This window comes from Lepidochelys kempii, chromosome 5 (genome assembly GCF_965140285.1).
Source record: "Lepidochelys kempii isolate rLepKem1 chromosome 5, rLepKem1.hap1, whole genome shotgun sequence".
Lineage (NCBI taxonomy): Eukaryota > Metazoa > Chordata > Testudines > Cheloniidae > Lepidochelys > Lepidochelys kempii.
In genome coordinates this window covers 75657944-75678891 of record NC_136384.1, presented here as the reverse complement: position 1 = coordinate 75678891, position 20948 = coordinate 75657944, and the positions used below count along the sequence as shown (strand labels likewise).

The 20948-nt window shown below is 43.9% G+C and overlaps 1 long non-coding RNA gene across 1 annotated transcript in view; it reads left to right on the top strand.

The window, feature by feature from the left end:
- The first annotated feature begins 10578 nt into the window (after positions 1-10578).
- Positions 10579-20948, top strand: part of LOC140911542 (uncharacterized) — a 111150-nt gene continuing 100780 nt past the window's right edge. Inside the window, exons 1-2 of the long non-coding RNA XR_012159040.2 lie at positions 10579-11458; positions 14411-14550. This is a non-coding gene — a long non-coding RNA (uncharacterized LOC140911542). The remainder of the gene's footprint in view (positions 11459-14410; positions 14551-20948) is intronic.

Here is a 20948-nt window from a genome sequence, read left to right as displayed (position 1 = left end):
AGCCAACACACATCACATAGGCTGCACCCACAGTGCAGTGTAAGACAAATCCTAAATCATGCCCTTGCAGTATGCCTTGTGTGTAAGAAGGATGTGTGTCAACTCCTGCACCCCCTTAGGAAAGGAAAGGGGTAGGTTTGGTATTGTGACCCATTGAAGGCTACATGGATCCCAAATCCCTGTATGTCAGAGATGGAGCAAAATAATTTCTATGCCTTCTGGTTGTGCAGCCTGCAATCAAGTTATGGTAAGATTTTTGTGGGGGTGAGTGAGTGGGTCATAGTATGGTGACAGGAACCTCAAAACATTGGAGTCATGTCAGCAACTGCCCAGTACTGTTCAGTAGGACAGTGTTGGGACTCTGGAACCCCTTGGAGTAGAGGAGGGTTCGTCACCAAGGCTACATGTATATAAGTGAGCGGCGAGTTGTGGGGTGCTGCTTCCACGACTGGGCTGTAGCTGGTGGAAAGCCTGACCTGTACCGCTATGGCCCTTCCTGAATGGTTTCTTCAGCATTAGGCTTGCCCTGGCATCTTTGTTTTATTTGAACAGAGCAGGCCTGCGTAACTGCTTTGTCTCACTGGTGTGGCTTTGGATCCATTAATGCTTTCTTTGGACCAACTTCTCTGTTTCTAGGTGGATGCTAAGGGTCAGCTGACCAGTGTCCCCTATGTGGGCAGCTGTGTTCTTCATTGAAGAGCTGATAAACTATTACAGCCTAAGGTTGCCGGGTGTCTGGTTTTTGACCGGAAAGTGTGGTTGAAAGAGACACTAAAAAACAGACACTAAAAGTCCGGTTACCACGGGTTGGGGGAGAGGAGGAAGTGGCAGCCTGTCACCCAGCCCTGGTTCATAGTGCCTGGACAGTGTATGCAGGCCAAATGCAGGATTGCACAAGTCCCTCTGAGCATGTAAGCAGCAATTCAGAGTCCTTACTACCTGTCCCAATGAACCATGTGCTCTTCTGTGGTACAGTGCAACTGTGTGGAGCAGGTGACAATTGTGACCATAATAACCAAACTCAGGGCTCTATCCTGCAAACAAGCAATGAGGGGCTATATACCTGAGTGAAATTACTCACATGAACAAGTGTTTGAAGGTTTAGGTCTTTGATGTGGATTTTTTTTTTAATGAAGGAAGAAACGCTATAAAAATACATACAGGTCTTTTGAAAAAGAACATGTAATGTAATGACCTGGGAGGATATGACCCGTGACAGGTGAGCTTGGCATTCTGCGACTAAGGAAGCAGAACGTGCAACAGAATATTGTTGTGCCACCTCAGTCGACAGCAGAAGGAAATGTAGACACCAGCATGCCCATGCAAGTTTCCTGAACCCTACATGTGGAAACTGATTTCCAGTCATAGTCATACTCGAATATGAGCCACAGTCATTACATTACATTGCCAGTGTTTAAATATCATGTTCTAACATTACTTTTTGTGTTTCTAAAAATAGATTTTTCTTCTTTTAGTTTCATGTCTCTCTTTTCCCACAAATGTTGTAAGGATATTTCAAAATACAGTTCTGGATTAAAGAAAAGGTAAGTTTCTATGTAATTTTTAGATAGCTAAATTTAAACCTGCTCCAGCTCCACAGTTGTTGTTAATACTCTTTAATGAGAAAAGAAGTGATGCCATGGTGTGTAAATTTATCAAGTTATGATACCTCATTATTCTGGAAAACAATAATCCTCTAAGGGATTTAAATTTTACATGATAACCACTTCCCTGTTCTGTTCAGAGCAGGGGATAGGGATAGGATTTAAATGTGTGCTACATAACTAATTAACAGCATGTCATTTTTCATCTAAATTTACATATTTTAACCTGGACAGTGGACAAATAGAAAGCTGGAAGCAGTAATCAACAATTCTTCGATAAAGCAGTATTGTGGGGAATTCTAAGTTTAGATGAGAAAATCCAATTAAATATATATTTTTTTTTCTCACAGAAGTTTGTATGTTTGGACTGGGAGTAGTGTGACGGGGCAAGGCCAGATGGCTATAGAAAAGTAGTGGGAGATATATTAGCTCCAGGCTAAACAAATCTATCCCAGTAAGACCAGGATAAGTGACATGGCAGCTGCTCCAGGTCAATTAAGACACCTGGGGCCAATTAAGAACTTTCCAGAAGGCAGGGAGAATACTAGGTTGATTGGGACACCTGAAGCCAATCAGGGGCTGGCTGAAACTAGTTAAAAGTCTCCCAGTTAGTTAGGTGGGTGTGCATATCAGGAGCTGTGGGAGGAAGTTGTGCTGTTGGAGAGGCTGAGTAGTACACACCATATCAGGCACAAGAAAGGAGGCCCTGAGGTAAGGGTGAAGTGGAGCTTGAGGAAGTGAGGGCTGCTATGTGGGAAGTAGCCCAGGGAATTGTACATGTCATGTTTCTAAAAGGTCAGCTACCATAGCTGATACTATTAGGGTCCCTGGCCTGGAGCCCGGAGTAGAGGGTGGGCCTGGGCTCCCCCTCTCCCTTTGCCCCCTGATTAATCACTGAGACTGGGAGACAACAGAGACTGTGCAAGGAAGGATAGCTTCTCCTCACCTCCCTTGCTGGCTTATGATGAAAATGGCTCAGTAGACTGTGACCCTTGTCTCGAGAGAGAGAAGGGTTACGTGGAGGGTCACAGTGAGCCTCTGAGGCTAGCGAAATCCGCCAGGAAATGCAGGACCCACGGAGGCAAGGACAGAGCTTTGTCACAGTAGGTAAAGCAGGTTATGACTTTTGGTTTTTCACTTGAGTATAATTACACAGTACAGAAACGTTGTCATAATTTTTAATTAGAACACATTATTAATGGATTTGCTAATGGAAGGCAGTGATAGTCAGTGATGAGCTAAAAACTGAACATTTGTAATTTGTAATACTGATCTTTTCCTGTGCAAAGGATTCAGTTTCCAAATGTAATTTTCTTTACCTATTTTTAAAGGGACAACAACTGGTAGTTAGCATTAAAATTGTCATTATATAATGCAGAAAGCTTCTTGGATTCTTTTCCTTCTTTGCTTTATATTGTTAATGTTTTTTAAATATACTGGTTTTTTTTTTTAAAAGGGCAAAATCTCTCCTGTGGCCCAGTTGATAGACACAGCTCTAGTCCACATATATCTGCATTTTACTGGAATTAGGATATGTAATTCAAGAATGGATTAAATAGTTAAAGAATGCTCCTGTATTGCAAAGTTTGGCTACTAATTTACAGGGAAGAAAACAACATGATCAGTAGTAGACTCTAATTTGGGACCACATAAAGGACCAGGAAGGAAAGTACTCTGAGGACTGGGGCTGAATGCTCGAAAGGATATAGGCATGTCACAATGACTAACTTTTTGGTATCTGTAAAACTCACAAAGCTTGAGTTTAGACACCTACACTCCTATTCAGTGAAAGGGGAGAGACTGGTAACTTGCACTGTGAATCACAAAAGTTAACAGGCTAGGCAGGTAGCTGCCTAAGGTAGCCAGTGGAAGATGCTTAGAGCCCTGCGCAGATACAAAATGTATATCCACAGATGCAGATATAAATCGGTATCCGCGGAAGTTGCAGAGCTCTACTGGAAACTGCAGAGGTGAAAGCAGTACCATGTTGGGCCACTGCTCCCAGGAGCCAGCACCCCATGCCAGCAGCTCCTCCAGCATGGATGTACCGCCCTCAGCCCCATCCAGTGGGGTGGGCGCCAGCTCACTGGGAGCTGTCCCTGGTCACGCTAGTGCGTACTCACACACTCCCAGACGGGATCCCATCCACGCAGCGATCCGCATCTCCTGTGCGGGAGCATGTGAGCCGCTTGCAAACACTAGCGTGATCAGGGACAGCTCCCGGTGAGCCTGGTGCCCACCCCAGTGGGCGGGGCTGGGAGTGGTACAGTCATGCCGGAGGAACTGCCCGGGCTGGGCGCTGGCTTCTGGGATTGGCAGCCCAACATGCTGCTGCTTCTGCCACTGCAGTTCCCAGTAGAGCCTTGGAGCTCCACGGATACTATTTTATATCTGCAGATATAAATTTTGTATCCATGCAGAACTCTAGAGATGCTGATGACCGGGGTATATGCTAAGCCCTGTCAGGAAATAGGCACTGAAGTCCAGGCTGCAGGGAGGCACCTATCTCTGTCTGCAAGTCTCAGCTGGGAACTGCCTTTTGAGTTAAGGTGCCTGTGCTGTTGGGGTGGGAGGAGGTGGTGCTTAGCACACTTGCGTAGTATGTGGGAGACCCAAGTTCAATTCCCCACCACACCCGCCCAGAGAAAGGATTTCGATTTGGGTCTCCCACCTTGCAGGAGAGTTGTATAACCACTGAGGAATGGGTTATCTTGAGGAGGGTATCACTGTGGAGCTTAGGTAGCAGATAGGCACCTGGGTCCTGAGAGGAGTCAGCAGTGCACATGCTCAGAGGGAGACACATAGGTGTCTAGGGAACTTTTACCCTGAAAATGTAGGCGCTGAATGAGTTTAAACACCTATAGGGAATAGATGTTGTGATACGCTGTACCACATATGATACCCTGTATTCACACTTTTGTAAGATATATTTTGTATAAAATATGCCTGGTCAGGTATCATTTGAAAACTCATAATCTGCTGAATATTATTATCCTGTTGAAATGTGTGTCGCAACACTGCATGTAAAATTACGAAATTTTGCTATATGATTATTACTGAAATGTTGTAGTTCTGGGTAATGCCCACAAACCCATTTTTCAGAGACAAAGGCACACTGACAGTCCCAGACAGGCAATGTAATTAGTGGATGGCTGGGCATAGCATTAATTTTTTAGCTGGGAGTGACTTTGCATGCTGGTGGTTGTGAGTGAGCAGAGCCTGGCAGGGGGCGTGCTGTCCATTGCAAAACAGTGTAAAAGGCATTTTAGGCTGGAGAGCTGAGAGGACCCAGCCATTCAGATTGCGCCCTGGGAAATGTCACATTGGGTCTAAGACCTGAGAAGAGAACTGAGTCAAGTTACAGAAACTCAGAGAGGCTAGGCCAAGATAATTTGTGCCTGTTGCTCTTCATCTGCTTGGGTTCTTGGCATTTTCATTGTTAAAGCTGTGATGTGAATGTGTTTCTCATACCTTTACATCCTATTGTCTTTGGTATATAAAGTTAAAAAGAAAATGAGTGTTCTGAATGAAATTCACCCCCATGCAGAGGACCAGCACAAAATCAGTCATCATTTTAGTCCTGCTGAAACTTAAAACAGGCCCTTGTGCTGGCACTTAGCATAAGTGTGGATTTTGTCCTCTGAAACTGTGGGTGAAATCTTGACCTACTGAATTTGATGTGAGTAACTTCAACAGAGCCAGGATTTCATGCTGTCTGTAACACTTTAAGTATGTTGTGTCACATTTTTAGCCAGCAGCATCCATAGGAGAAAGACAAACCGGTTCCTGTACTATACCTGTTCATATATCGCAGGCTTTCACAATGAAAGTTCAAACTGCTAAAATAATGTAGACTGCTTTGTGTATATTCAGCCATACCACCTGGTATTCATTTCTTAAATTTCATTTGGAGTCACAAGTACAGTATTTGCTTTTGTGATAATCACCAGTCACTGGAATTAAGGTTTCTGCAGGTAGTTGTATTCTATCTGCAGTATATTAAAATGGCAGTCCAAATCTTTCTACGTCCGTTTATTCATTCTTTTCTTTAGGAACCTTGTCACTTACACAGCAGCCACTCCATGGAAAAATCTAATTTTTTCCCCTCTTTAATTCAGGATGCTACTCCTCATGTGCGGCAGATAACAGACATCCATGAATAAATGCCTCAGCCATAGTTTCTTACGAAGAAATTAATTTTCTTTTTCTTTACTTAGTGCACTTGATTAACATCAGAATTTAATTCAGGGAAGGAAATAAAATATGTTGACATATTTTTCTGCAGAGTGGTTGTTCCAGTTAAGTTGATGATTTCTAAATGAAAATGTCTAATGAATAATTCAGGCGAGACAGAAGCAAGTGCCTGACTGGCCAATGGCTCCAATGAGGAAATCATGTTGGAACCAAAACATCCTATGTAAAATGCATGACAGTCTTAATGCTCATGTTTAAATTTTAATAAGTTTGGTCCTGTAGGATAGTCGGAGGTACAGTAGGCTTAGGTTCTTGAACAGTAATTTTGTGAGCCATTATTGGAGCTGTCATATATAGTCTGTTTTAGAATAGAACCAAAAGGAGATGCACTGCTTAGCCTGAAGTGGCACAAAATGCTTCTTGACATGAAAACAGAATTGCCTCGTAAAGTGAAACTGTTCTACTGATTGGAATGGCATGAAAATAAAAAAATCAACGCTCCATTTCCAACTCTGTCCACATGTTCTTCTGGGCTTTGTGGTGCCGCTACTGTTAAGTGTGAACAACTAGGAATGTGAGAGATTCATAGACCTCAAATATCTTTTAAAAGCTGAAATGGATTGTGGAAGCTTATGCAAAAGTAACGCAGTAAGAGGGAAAATGTGTTATTTTCCTGATTTATAAAACATGTTAAATATAGTCAAAAAGGCACTTGCTCTAGCCCCAGAAAACAGAGACTCCATTGCACTTAGCCAGCCCAAATAAGGCCTGTTCTGTCTGTGACCTTTGGGTGCTATAATAATATAAATGATTAATAATAATAGTGCCTTTCATCCCAGGATTTCTAAGCAGTTTACAAAAATTACTTATGCCTCCTAGCACACCTGAGAGTCATAAGTGCATTTATATAGCTATTTTAAAGACGAGTAAACAGGAGGCACAGATAGGTCAAGGGTCCAATTCTGCCACCCTCTCCTTGAATGATATCTTGTTATGCCAGTAGTCCCATTCAGTAAGGTTGACAGAGTTGTCCCTACAAGTGGATAGTGGACACAGCCCCTGTGCATTGATAGTGTGGGGTACCAGGATCACGTAGATTCAGATCCACAGCACCTCCTCACTATGGCCTTTGCACTGGCAGGGTGTGATAAATGAAGGAGGGGTTAGCTCCCTTTTATGGACACCCAGCCAGCCAGTTAGCTATAAAGTCCCTCTTGATGGCTGTTCTCTGCTTGTTTTACCTGTAAAGGGTTAATAAAGTCTCCCTGCATAGGTAAAAGAAAGGGAGTGGGCACCTGACCCAAAAGAGTCAATGGGACAGCTAGAACTTTTAAAAATTGAAACAAGACTCCCTCTTTGTTTTTCTGTTGTTGCTCTCTGGGGAAGAGGGGAACGGCAGCAGTTATGCTGTGAGAAGCTAAAGGCCAGGTATAAAAATAATCAGAATCATACCTAGAAATTGCTTATTTGGAAACTCAGATATGTAAATAGATCACAAAATGTGTAGAAAGGCAGGATTAGGTTTATTTTGTTTTTATTATGGCTTGTGGATTCCTCTGTGCTAACCCCAGATGCTTTTGTTGCTTGTAAGCTTTAAGCTGAACCCCCAGAAAACTATTTTGGGTGCTTAATTTTTGGAATTAAAAAAATCTAGCAATAGCCTGAGTTTTCAGATTTCTTTTTTTTAATGTACCTTTTTTAAGAACAGGATTTGGATTTTTGTGTCTTAAGAGGTTTGTGCACATGGTTTTTAGTTAGCTGTTGGCAACAGCTGATTTCTTTGTTTTCCTTTCTCAGCTTCCCCTGGGAGGGGGGGAGGGGGGCCATGAAAGGGCTTGAGGGTACCCCTCAGGAAAGAATTCCCGAGTGCGCCTTCCTGGGTTCCAAGGGGTTTTGCATTTGCGTGGTGGCAGTATCTACCCATCCAAGTCAGAGAGAAGCTGTAACCTTGGAAGTTTAAGACAAGCCTGGAGTGGCCAGTATTAACTTTTAGAATGCTTGCGGGCCCCCACCTTCAGCCCTCGAAGTGCCAGAGTGGGGAATCAGCCTTGACACAGGGGTAGCAAAGGTGATAGCAGCATGCAAAGGTTGGCTGGGCACCCCTTTGCAGCCATTCACCAGTCAGGGGGAGCAGTGGAGTGGGGGGTATGGAGCCAGAATATTCTAATTTGCTATGGCCTCAAAAGATTGATACAGCTTCCAGAGGTAGCTGGGGTGCAGGCAAGCATTAGCTACTCCCTCTTTTTCACTTGCCAAGCCTTCTAATTTGGCTGCAGAGAGAGGAGTTCTTGTAGGGGTGATCAGAGGATCTGCTATATGCCAACTTTAGGGTGGGTTTATGCCAGCAGTGCAGCTTAAAGCAAATGCAGCACAGCCTAGGATTGTAACTAAAGCAGAGAAACACTCTCATCAACAGGTCATGCATGCACACAATTAGTTTGTTCTTTAAGTAGAAAAAATCCTGGGTTCAGGAGTGTGTGGGGTTTTTTTTAGTAAAACATTAATTGAAATAACTTGGTTGAAATTAGTTTAGAATTTCAGCTTTTTTAAAAAGAAATTCCTATACATCCAAAATGTAATTGATCTAATTTAATAATTTTACTCGACATCCATATTATAGTCTAGCATTTGGGTGTTCTTAATTATTATTTTTAAATTGAAGCAGTCAAGATTGAGGCATCTTAGTTTGCTTAGCAATTTGAGTCAATAGGAATTACAGTAGTCTGCTTTCCTGCTACAACATATGTGTTACAGAATATAACATTTCTTAATTACACAAACTCAATTTGACACAAATGATTTTAATGATGCTCTGTGATGTCAATAATTTCCCAGTTAAGGACACTTAGAGCACATTGATACAGTCAAAGAGGTGATGTGTCTTTGTCAATATTTCTTGGATCAAGAGTCTCTGATTGTAAAAATGATACAGCAGTGAGACAGTGCTTTGTCAGTGATCTGTAGATCAAGGATCCTTGAGATTGTAACATATAGTATGGCATGATCTCAGAAAAATAGATGTAATAATCCCACTGCAATTAAATTACAGTTTTGGTGATAGTATCTTATATACAATGTTAGTGATAGGGGTTCTCTTTTTATTTTTTATTTTTACATGAAATTAATTACAAAATCAATGTTAGGGTAACATGCAGGATCTGACTTAAAGAAACAAAAGTCAGGAAATGCAAAAATAGAACAAAGCAGTATTTCAGAAGTTAAGAAACCAGTGTTGGCTTTTATTTTTTCTAACCTGGTTTTTATATAAATATCCCTATATTTATTGCCCCAACCAACTCCTTCTATATCTCCCCTGCTGTCCGTATAAGACACCTACAATCCAGCCCTACATATGCCTTAGTGGCAGGGCTGGCTCTAGACTTTTTGCTGCCCCGAGCTCTGAGAGCGTAACTGCCCAAGCAAAAAAAAAAAAAGAAAGAAAGAAAGGTGGCCGGAATGATGCGGCCCCCCCTGGAATTGTGCTGCCCCAAGCATGTGCTCGCTTTGCTGGTGCCTAGAGTCAGTTCTGCTTAGTAGTTAAAATAGAATAATACTTTGCACTACACAGAGCTTTTCGTCCAAAGATCTACAAGTATTTTAAAAAGTAACATTCCCATTTCACAGATTGCATGGAGAGATCAACCAAATCATCCAAGGTCAAAGAGTGAGTCAGTGATCTGGTTAGAGCCCTGATCTCCTGGCTCCTGGTCCCCTGCTCTTGCCATTAGCACACATTTGAATGTGGATACTCTCCTCCTGAATTCAGAAGAGTCAAGTGTTGCTATGTAGGCCATTCAGGAACACTGTCCATCCCCTTCAGATTTTGTATCTCCTCCTCACTTAAGGAGCTACCACAAGAGAGGTGTTGATCAAAGCTCAAGTCCATTTAGGACCTCTATAGTGTGTAATTGGTATGTTAACAGAACCTAACTTCCACCAGCACTTACTATACTGCGAATCTTGAAGGATGCTCAAGACATATCTCTCTCATGTAGGGGAGTGTCACAGTTCAGAGCAACTGCACCTATGCTTCCCCTCTATGGTCTATCAAAAGTCACCCATTCTCAGGCTTCCAGCTCCCAGCCATCATCTCTCTTGGATGGAGATGTGTCTCTCTCATACTGATGCTTCTGGTCTGCTCTCTCTTGCTCCAGGACTGCAAGCTGCTGTGGATTTCTACATGCACTGACTCTCTCCAGCTGCAACTTTCTTGCTCTAGCTGCAGATCTGACCACAACTCCTGTTGCAGTGGTGCATTCAGTCTAGACTGAACATGGTTGCTACCTCTGTCAGCCTCTTCCCTGTTACTCTTCAGGAAGTTGGTTCTAAGATTTTTCTCGCCTGCTGGCCTCTGCCAATGGACTGGAAGTTCCCTGCAAACTTGGACCATTATTCCTCTTCTGATCATTAGAACATATCAAATCTACTAGCTGTATCTTGGTCCAGTCCTCGGTGCCGAGCTTCCTTTTGTTGCATATCTCAATTAGCTTCTCCTCTGCTACCCATGGCGTCTGGACAGAGATGCACATCGGTATATTGGATTTGCAGGCTTCCCGCCTTGCCTGTTAGGCATTCCTGCCGCTCATCATATCCCGCCACATTCAACTGCTGTCTGATAACAGGACGGTGGTTGTATATATCAACAAGCAGGGGTGCCCGGTCCCCCTCCCTCTGCATGAAGGCCATCCTCCTCTGGAACTGGTGTCACAGGCACAGAGTCACCCTCCATGGTGTGCACCTCCTGGGAACTAGCAACTATCTGGCAGACATGCTCAGCAGGGCCTTCTACGGAAATCATGAATGAGAGTTCCATGACCCCACTCTCCTCTCAGTCTTTCACCAGTGGAGCACGTCAAGCTGGGGCCTTGAACCACAAACTTTCCCTCTTCTGCTCCAGAAAAGCCCAAGGGACAGGCTCACAAGGCAACGGCCGTCTCCTTCCCTGGACCACCGAACTCTGCTATGCCTTCCCGCCCATTCCCTGCTCCTGCAAGTCCTGTGGAAGGTGCGGCGGGCTCGTGCAACAGTTATTCTCATAGCCCCCTCTTGATCTTGCCAATATTCGTTCACCGATCTCCTCCACCTCTGCTTGCCCCTCGATCCACATTCCCACCTTCCTGAATCTTCTCGCACAGGCACACGGCCACCTGCAGTGTCCCAGCCTGGGGCTGCTCCACCTCACGACCTGGTATTTGGGTGGAGCTTGCATGTAGACAGGGTGTGCTCTGCCCCCATGCGCATTATCCTCGCTTACAGCAGAAAACCATCTACTAGACCCTGCTACCAAGCTAGTGCTGCTTCACTGCCTGGGGGTGCTGCTGTTGCTACTCTCTGGATTCCATCTCCATTCCCATCTGCCTGGACTACCTTCTCCACCTTTTACAGTCCGATCTCTCCCCACTCATCCTATTTGGATTCCAATACTCCCCCTCCATCCCCTCTTTTGTTGATTCCACTGCTTGCTGGTAAGAAGGACCTGAAGTGGCATTGACCCACCCAACCTCTTAAAACCTCAGGCACACCACGTGGCTGATGCATGATGCATATGGGGGTCAACTGACACTACTATGAACAGTTCCAGCTCCGGCACATGGCACACATGTGTACCCACGTCTGGAATCCAAATCGGAACCACACATCTCAAAGAACCTCCAGTTAAAGTAAGTAACCTCCTCTGCCACAATGCGCATTTTTACAAAGTGCACTAGTTCTTAAGAATTGAACCAATTTTTTTTTCTAATCAGCCTAGTGGTAAAAGGGAGTTGGAGGTGATTACAAATGAGTTTGAAGTTTCCCCTCAGAGGGATGATGAATCTTGCATGACGTTAATAGGTACCTTACAATCAAGGAATGGCATTATGGCATGGAGGTGCAAAGGGAGGAGGGAGTGATTGAGATAGGGTTTGGAACAAAGTCACAGGAAAGTGAAGAACAGTAGGAGTTAGAGGAGTCACAAGTTCATTGGTAAATCCTCAATGGGAGTGCAGCTGAAGATAGGAAAGAAGCTGGCTATTCCCCCCGCCCAGAAGAGAAGAGCTATAGAGAAACATAGTTAGGGGGCTCTTGCAGCAGAGAGATGCTCAGCGGAAAATGGGAGATTAGACAGATTAGCAAAGGAGCTATTTTAAACTGTATATTATAATGAAGTAACTAGCATACCCTTTCCACCAAAGTATGCATAAATTAAAGCTATAATTCCATCTGGAGTTTCTGGTGACAAGAATACATAACTCATGCTTCGCTGTTATAGTTACTGATTAACTCTCTCTCATGGAATTGTAATCACATGGTCTTCAGCTGGAGGTACCCTATTTGTAATAGAATATATTGTAATATAATTAATATTAACTTTTAATGAGAAGTAGTTAGTGTTTAATATCAATATCAATTGCCTTGTTCAAACAAAAAACTGCACAGTTTAATTGTAAGGAATATATGTGGCATTATGCAGAAGAGTGAAATGTGAAGAAATTCTAGCAAATGTATTCCTAAAGTCATCTTCAGTATTTTCTTTTTATATTATTGTATCACTTTCTATTCTGGGATGATTGTTGACCTGGAATACTGAAAGAAGACTTGGATGAGTTGAATTCTGCAGTTACTGTTCCATTTCTAATGTTAATGCACATAATTTACAGAATGGACACAACTTCTCAGAGTGCGTTTCAGAACTGTGAGTTAGACATAGCAATAGTGCATCCAAGTCAATTCAGTAGATATTTTGCATCTAGCAATGTTTCACTCCCAGAGATATGGACAACAATGGCATAATAAGTGCCTATTGGTTTGTGCTGGGGTTTTCAAGAGGTCTAAATTCAAGGGATCTTATGTTGACTTTCAGTTGGATTTGTGTGCCTAATTCTCTTAGGGTCCTTTGAAAATCTCAGGTTTACTATAATAACTGAGACTATTGACTAACATTTCTGAACACAGATAGCCAACGTTAGGCACATGCATTTATACTCCAGACACCTAGGTAAGTGTCAGGGCTTTCAAAGGTGCTGAGTGCCTGTAGCTCTCATTGACTACAGATGAAGTTGTGGATGCTCTGAAAGCGGGTCTTAGATATCAGAGTTTGGGTACCAAAAAATGGAGGCACCCAAACTAGGGGCTGTTGGGCTGGAATAAATGGGTGCAGAGAGTTGAATATGTTCACATGACCCTGTCACTGTACAACACTAAACAGTTAAACATGGTCCAGGGTTTTGAGCAGAGAGCCTTCAACCTGCTTATTCCCAGGGCAAACACACCCTTCATAAACTTTTAAACATTTTATTGAAGATACGGGAGGGGGGAGGAAAAAACAGTTAAAGCATTTGAAATGTAAAATATTGAGTAAAAGCTTTCATTTTACAATATTTCTTATTCCCTTTCCCTTGAACTATAGAGAGTTTTTATAAGGAACACTCCAACCCCATCAGACAATCTTTTAGATGGTAATAACTGTCCTTCCAGGGAAAAGAGAAGAAGTTTAGTTGAGATGGTCTGGAAATGTTGTTGTTGTTGTTAAAGTCAGATCCCATTTCCTAGAAGACAAAACGAGACAAACATACGTAAAAGGGAAGTGAAAAAACCAGCAAAGATAGGAAATACTGCTTCTGTCTTTGGTGCTGACTTTCACTTGCAATCTCACTGCTAGAGAAACACAGGCCCACCACATGGTCTTATCAGCCATTCTGAGTCCTGGAAAACTTGTATCAGCATAGGGCTGTTGAAGACATAGCTTTAGCTGCTTTTCTGGTCACAAGCTTACAGCAGTGTTGCAAAAGAGACAGCCTTGGCAAGTTAAGCTAGACTCTTATTAAGCAGAGGACAAAAAAAAAGAGAGAGAGAGAGAGAGAAGAAATAAGGTGAGGAAGGAAAAAAACACGAGGGAGAGGGTGACAGCAGCAACTCATCTCATATCCAGGTGGTGTTTGGGGTTTAGCTGGAGTTGATGACATCATCTGAGTCCTCACTCCCTGGCCTATCTGGTCAGGAAGTCTTTCAGGATCAGGATGATGAAAGTCCAATAGCGTCCCATGGTGCATCCTGGGGTCCCAGAAGGTGGTGGTGGCAGCTATGATGGTGAAACTCACTCCTCTTGGTTCATCTGTCTGCATCCTTTTGATTCTCCTGCCTGCCCCCAGTCTCTTTTTAGGGACCCCAGAAGTGTGTTATGAGTGGAGTAGCCCATCCTCTCATTATTTTGTCCACAAATTAGACTTAATTTCTGATGCACCAATTTTGGTTCATTAATTGCCGGTTCTATTCTCCTTGTTTACCATTCATGATCTCAAGAGAGTCCTTGGGCAATATCAGTAGATCTTTTTGTTTGGATTAATTCAGTTGGTCGTCTTTTTGTACCTTTCTCTACCAGAATTTATTGGTACAGGTTACTTTAACATTGTATTAACGTTCACCTGCCTTCCAACAACTGAGCTCACAGTTGGAGTAGGCTTGCTGGATCTTAATGATTACAACAGGCTATTCCTGAAAGTTTGAGCCAATATTGTTAGCTCCATCATACTTTTTTTCTGTCTCAAAAATGAATAAATGCTTGACCTTTTAAAGGGGCCTAAGCTAAACTAGATTTTTTTTTCTCTCTCTCCCTTCCCCCATCCTGTGATAAGTTGTTTACTGTTACAGGGTGTACCTGGCCTTTGCAGCTCCCTATAGGAGACTCCCGGTCCTACTACGTCCTGCGTCAAGTGAAGTGACAAGAAAGGAGCAGTGAAGGTGGATTCTCCAGGCCTGCCTAGAGAGACCTCAGGTAAGCAGCCATTCAGAGCTTACCCAAGGGATAAGGAAGGGTGCTCCTCTCTGGCCAAAGGAGCACGAGGGATAACCAGAGCTCAGGGGTGCTGAAACAGTTTTGATAGTGGGGGTGCTGAGAGCCATTAAACCAAAATTTAAACCCTGTGTATAATGGAAACCACTTCAAGCCAGGGGTTGTGGCAGCCCCGCCAGCACCCTGAGTTCCAGCACCTATGCCAGAGCTTGTTTCTGGCTACATTTACTTAAGATGGGTGTGAAGGGAGAGAAAGAATCTAAGAACCTTGGCCCTAGGTAAGACTGAAGCTAAAAGGGGCCAGGTGGGCAGAGGCCCAGGGAAGAAGCAGCAATGAACTGAAATCAAGCAATGGTGTAGCTGCTGTTTATAGGATCCCTGGGTTGGAACCCAGAGTAGTTCCCCTACCAGCCACAGTGGCATAAATCCCAAGAAGGAGACAGAATTTATTTGAGAGCATGAACCAAGGTTTGAAGACCCTATTGAGGGCAATGGGATTGTTAATTTATTGGAATCTTTACTACCCCAGCAGGGTAATGACTTTGCAGGAGGGCTAAGCCACAGAAGACCCACCGGGTTTAGCTAACAACCTGCAAGGGATACTTGGGTGAGAAAAGAACTGCAGTACAACCCCCATCTGATAGGAGGTACTCAAGAAGTGAGTGCCCCCCTCACAGTTACCACACTAGATGTGTAAAGTCTTTAAGGGCAGAAGGTGTGAGGCAGGTTATTTAGAATCTCAGTGGGGCCGGAATCAAGGAAGGAAAATATTTTTGCTACTTGACAAAAATAATGTCATGGTTTCCTTCATCTCTCTGGCAAAAAAAGAGCAAATCAAGAATGTCTTAAGTGTTCTGCAGTTCTTTGTAATTTAGTGCTTGCTGTTCACGCATGGAGAATCCTCTCACCACAGTGACTTTACTAGCACCCAATAGAGTTAATAAATAGCTTGTAAACACCTTCTTCAAAGCAGGGGTTTTGTCATGGTTGGATGGAATTCCACTTTACTGAGTTATCTGGAGACGGGCTAATTAGATGTCTGCCTTTTGGTAGCATGATATTAAGTCTTAAATTCTAGAACACCAGAAGTTTATGAAATTCAAGGCAACAGTCAATTAGACAAAGCAAAAACAGGTCAAGTTTGTTAGACTACATGAGTCAGGCAGTTGATTATACTGACAAAACACAGGACTGGATACTGTAACAGAGGGTTTGCTTTGTTAATTGATTAACTGCTGCCTCCCGCTCTATTGACCTTCACTAATTTGTTGTACTGTCTGTCATTCCTTATCTTTAGCTGAATGGGGAGGCTCATGCGTAAACATCAACAGCATTAAGGTCAGAGGGGACTTGATATGTCCTCTGTGGCTTGCTCATTTTAATCCTGTGCAGAGTCAGGCGGCAAGCTCTGGCTGCTATATTCCACAAATCTGTCTGATAAGCTGCAGTCTTTGTCACAGTCTCTATTTTAAGCATAGTAAAATGCCATTGAAAATTATTTTGGTTCGTATGGTCTGGATCATATTCTTATCTCAAAAGCCTGTGTCACAGAGAAACAGAGAGGCTAGCTGGTGTGTCTTCTTTGCCAGATATTCAGTTTGGTCTTTCGTGTCACACACAAAGCTAGTCAGAGCTTCAGAGCAGATTTACTTTTTGGTTTTGCTTTCTGTGAACTTATACAGTGTAGTAAAGGATTTATCTTATTTTTCTGATGAGTGCAACCTACACTCAGTATGGAGGCTCACACTGGGAGAAAACCTTCCACATTTTTGCTTGTAAAGCATATGTCATAAATATAAAGGGAAGGGTAAACCCCTTTGAAATCCCTCCTGGCCAGGGGAAAGCTCCTCTCACCTGTAAGGGTGAAGAAGCTAAAGGTAACCTAGCTGGCACCTGACCAAAATGACCAATGAGGAGACAAGATACTTTCAAAAGCTGGGAGGAGGGAGAGAAACAAAGGGTCTGTGTGTCTGTCTATATTCTGTCTTGGCCGGGGATAGACCAGGAATGGAGTCTTAGAACTTTTAGTAAGTAATCTAGCTAGGTACGTGTTAGATTATGATTTCTTTAAATGGCTGAGAAAAGAACTGTGCTGAATAGAATAACTATTTCTGTCTGTGTATCTTTTTTGTAACTTAAGGTTTTGCCTAGAGGGATTCTCTATGTTTTGAATCTAATTACCCTGTAAGGTATCTACCATCCTGATTTTACAGGGGGGATTTCTTTATTTCTATTTACTTTTATTTTTATTAAAAGTCTTCTTGTAAGAAAACTGAATGCTTTTTCATTGTTCTCAGATCCAAGGGTTTGGGTCTGTAGTCACCTAGGCAAATTGGTGAGGCTTTTTACCAAACCTTGTCCAGGAAGTGGGGTGCAAGGTTTGGGGAAGTATTTTGGGGGGAAAGACGTGTCCAAACAGCTCTTCCCCAGTAACCAGTATTAGTTTGGTGGTGGTAGCGGCCAATCCAAGGACAAAGGGTGGAATATTTTGTACCTTGGGGAAGTTTTGACCTAAGCTGGTAAAGATAAGCTTAGGAGGTTTTTCATGCAGGTCCCCACATCTGTACCCTAGAGTTCAGAGTGGGGGAGGAACCTTGACAGCATATAAAAGAACACTCTGTACACAATTTGTTGTTTCCCAGTGCTTTGATGCTGCTACCATAAGGTGGAAGAGTATTCCAGGCGTCAACATGAACATGAGCAAACCAAGCATCCTGCATTTTGAGAACTCAGTTGTGGCCAGAGCTAGCTGTTGTTTTGGAAGTGAAATTAGATATACGTACTCTGTCAAAAAGTTCATAGGATCATAGAAATTACTGATAGAAGAATCTACTGGTGTTGATTAATCTCTGTCACTGGAGGATTGTTTCTAACAGTGAAGTTACTACTTTGTCCACTTTGAAATGACTGAAGTGATTGAAGTTTTCACAGCTTCACTTGAGAATCTTCCCAGAGTCTAATAGATTTGACCACTGAATACTTGTCCTAATATTCAGTTTAAATTTCCTGGGCTTAATTTCATAACATGACTCCTAGAGTGACCTCATGGACTACAACAAACAATTCTTCTCTTTCCTTGGTGTTTCTGTCCTTCCAGTATTTGTACCCAGTTATCTTACTTGCCCTGAATTTACATTTGGCTAAGTTTTTTATACATATATAGTTCTTCCAAGTGTTCTTCATAAATCAGTTCCTCTAGCCCTTTATTGCTGCTGTTGCCTTTCTCTCATCTCTCTCCAATTTGTCTGAAATTTTCTCAAAGATGCCCAGACAAGTACCCAGGAGTGTAGGTACTGTCACTTTAATACCAAATAGTGAATGACTATGGCCTCTCTGCTCCATCATGTGATCCTTCTTCTCATGCAGGCTCCAAAACACACTTTCTCGCTTTGCTGCCATACCATATCCTAGTTTGTTCATAGGCGACAAGTTATATGGGCCCATGGTGCCCATGCTCCACCAATACTTAGGAACGTGGGCCTGGCTCCACCAATGTTTGGGCTTACTGCAGTTTGGGGGGCCCCGCACTTCAGGGGGATGTGGTGTCCAGGAGGTTAGCGAGTGACCTGGCCCCAGCCTGCCCCAACCCGTCGGCTCCTGGTGTCCCTCGGGGAGGGAGCCGAAGCCGGAAAGAGGTATCACTGGGGGAAAGGGTGGAATGGGGGAGGGGACAGAAGAGGGACGGTCTGGGGATGGGTCGCTTGCTGCTGCCGATGCCAGGCCGCCTGCTAAACTTCCAGGCCACCCTGGACCCCGCGTCCCCTTGAAGCACAGGGCCCCCCAAAGCATGGGGCCCAGGGTGGTTGCTCTAGTACGTCCTATGGACGGGACGGCTCTGCCTGGACCCGTTCTGGGCACCACCAAAATTATACAAACCTGGCACCCATAAATTTGTGGGCCAGTTTTCACCATCAAGTTTTAATACTTGTCATTGAATATTGTATTTCAGATTATTTCCAATCCAGTCTAGCCTGCTGTTCTCAAGTATGAATCTAATTTTTGCTTTTCCTGCCAATATTTCTAACCACTTTCAATCCCCTTCTATCATTTCTCTGTCCTCCCTAGCGTTTACAACACCTACAGGTATAGTATCAGTGAATGTAATTAACACACCATTTACCCCCTATTCTAGGTCATTAAGGAGGATAGAAATATTTGTGTGTACTTTGCATAGTCTAATAAGAGGAAAAAATACAAAAATGCAGGGAGAAAATTGTTACTGATCTGATTTTTAAGCACTTAGCATAGAGAACTCTACTTTTCTTTGTTTATTCTTCCAGTCTTTAATGTATAAAAAGATGGTGTGTGGAATTAATGAACAACCAGCGGAGTTTACTTTGACAATTAGAAGCCAATGAAATCCTTTTCTATTGACAATTACCCACCACCACTTCCCTTCAGCCTCACTGTGTAACAAAGATCTTGAGATACCAATGGCTTTAACTCATACTGAATGCTGGAAATTACTAAAATGAATTCTGTGCATCCTGATGACTAACTAGAAGAAACAGCATGGTGAATTTTCAAGTGCAGTACTTCGGCTCTTGCAAAGCAACTTCATTTCTGAAGCCAGTCAAGCTGAGACAAGAAAGTTATTGCCTCCAGTCTTAGAACTTTGATCTTGCTTTGACTGATGTTGTATAGCTATGAAGTCTTCAAGGTCATAGGACATAAATTCTGAACGGTCTTACCTAAAGATCTGGATGATGAGCCAGTAAAATAAGCTGTGTATATATTGAATCCTGCAACTCTGTTACACTGTATTTTCCTTAATTCATGCCACCTATATATCCCTTACAGTGATTTCTGGAGGAGAACAATACTATTTATGGGTAATGTCAGGGTCTAATGCTAATATTTCCATTGTTATATGACAAAGCACCACTACTGCCTAGTAGGGTAGTGTAGATGAAACACAAGAAGCTAATGGAATGAGAAACTGATTTTAAGGTTAACCAGGCCAGGGAATCTTTAGCTCCGGCTGACGTCAGAATGATGACAATACATCTTCTTGGAAGGTTGCGATAAAATATTGCACTCCCAGGTAGAATTTGTACATTATAAGAGAGTTTAGAGAAACTGAGCCTTCAGCAGTTTGCTGTGGAGTAAGTAGACTGGTGTGAGATCAGCCATACCAGGCTTTATTCTCTTATTTTTGTGCACCGTGTGTAGTTGGAAGGGGGAAAAAATCTTGTGAATTTTGCATGCTAGCAATGATCTGCATCAGGGGCGGATTTACCATGAAACACACAGTGCCCTGGCACAGTGCCTCCCAACAACCAGGGGCCCCAGGGCTGGGCACTCGGGCAGCTCAACACCGGCACACCCCCTGTGGAGGGGGGAGCTGCTCCATGGGAGGAGGGCTGCAGAGGTAGAAGCTGTGGGGAGCAGGGAGGGTGGCTCACCTGCAGCCTCAGGGGAGCAGGCGAGAGGTGCAGGTGACGGGAGCGCTGTGAACACAGGCTGGAGGACTCAGGAGGATCACAGGTCAGCCGCCCAGCTGGCCGGAGAGAAGCGCTGCTTCTCTCTGGCTGTGTGGCTGCCCCTGCTCCTCCTGAGTCCTCCAGCCTGTGCTCGCAGGCCAGATTCAAAAAGGGGGTGGGGCTTTAGGGGCTGAAGCCCAGGTCTCCAGAGTCCACTTAGCCCTGAGCCCTGGGCTGCAGCCCCTAAAGCCCTTGCATTCCGGCCCTGCCTGGCGGGAGGGGAGGAGGCTCCGAGAATGGCAGCCAATGGGAGCTGCGGGGGGGCGGTGTCTGCGGGGCAAGCACAGGGACTCATAGAGCCACCTGAACTCCCTGCACACCAAACGGGGGCTGCCCTAGGTAAGTGCTCTGCACCCCAACCCGCTGCCCCAACCCTGAGCCCCCTCCCGCACCCTAACTCCTGGCCAGCCCCTCCACCCCCCACCCACTCCCGACCCTGCGCCCCACCCTGAACCCCCTCCCACACCATAACTCCCATTCAGACCCTCCACCCCCAGCCCACTCCCGCACTCTAACTTCCTCCCAGACCCTGCACCCCCAGCCCTGAGCCCCAGGAGGTGAATGCAGAAAAAAAATGGAAAAACGGGGAATGGGGGGAAGATAAGAGAGAATGCTCCCCCCATGCGGGGGAGCGGGGATGAAGCTGAGCACAGGGCCCCACTAACTCTAAATCTGCCACTGATCTGCATATAAATAACATGCATGTTTCTTGGATTTCATTTTCATAAAACTGCTGAAAGGCTTTTCCCCTGCTTCAGTGACATACCTCAGTGGAGTGCAGGCAAAGAGCAGTAGAAAATGAAAGCAAGGTCAGCCCTAAAAATGAAAAAGGATTCTCAGTTTCAATAGATTCTTTATGTTCAATCAAAAGGAAAGCCTTAACAGCTTTCTTCCATC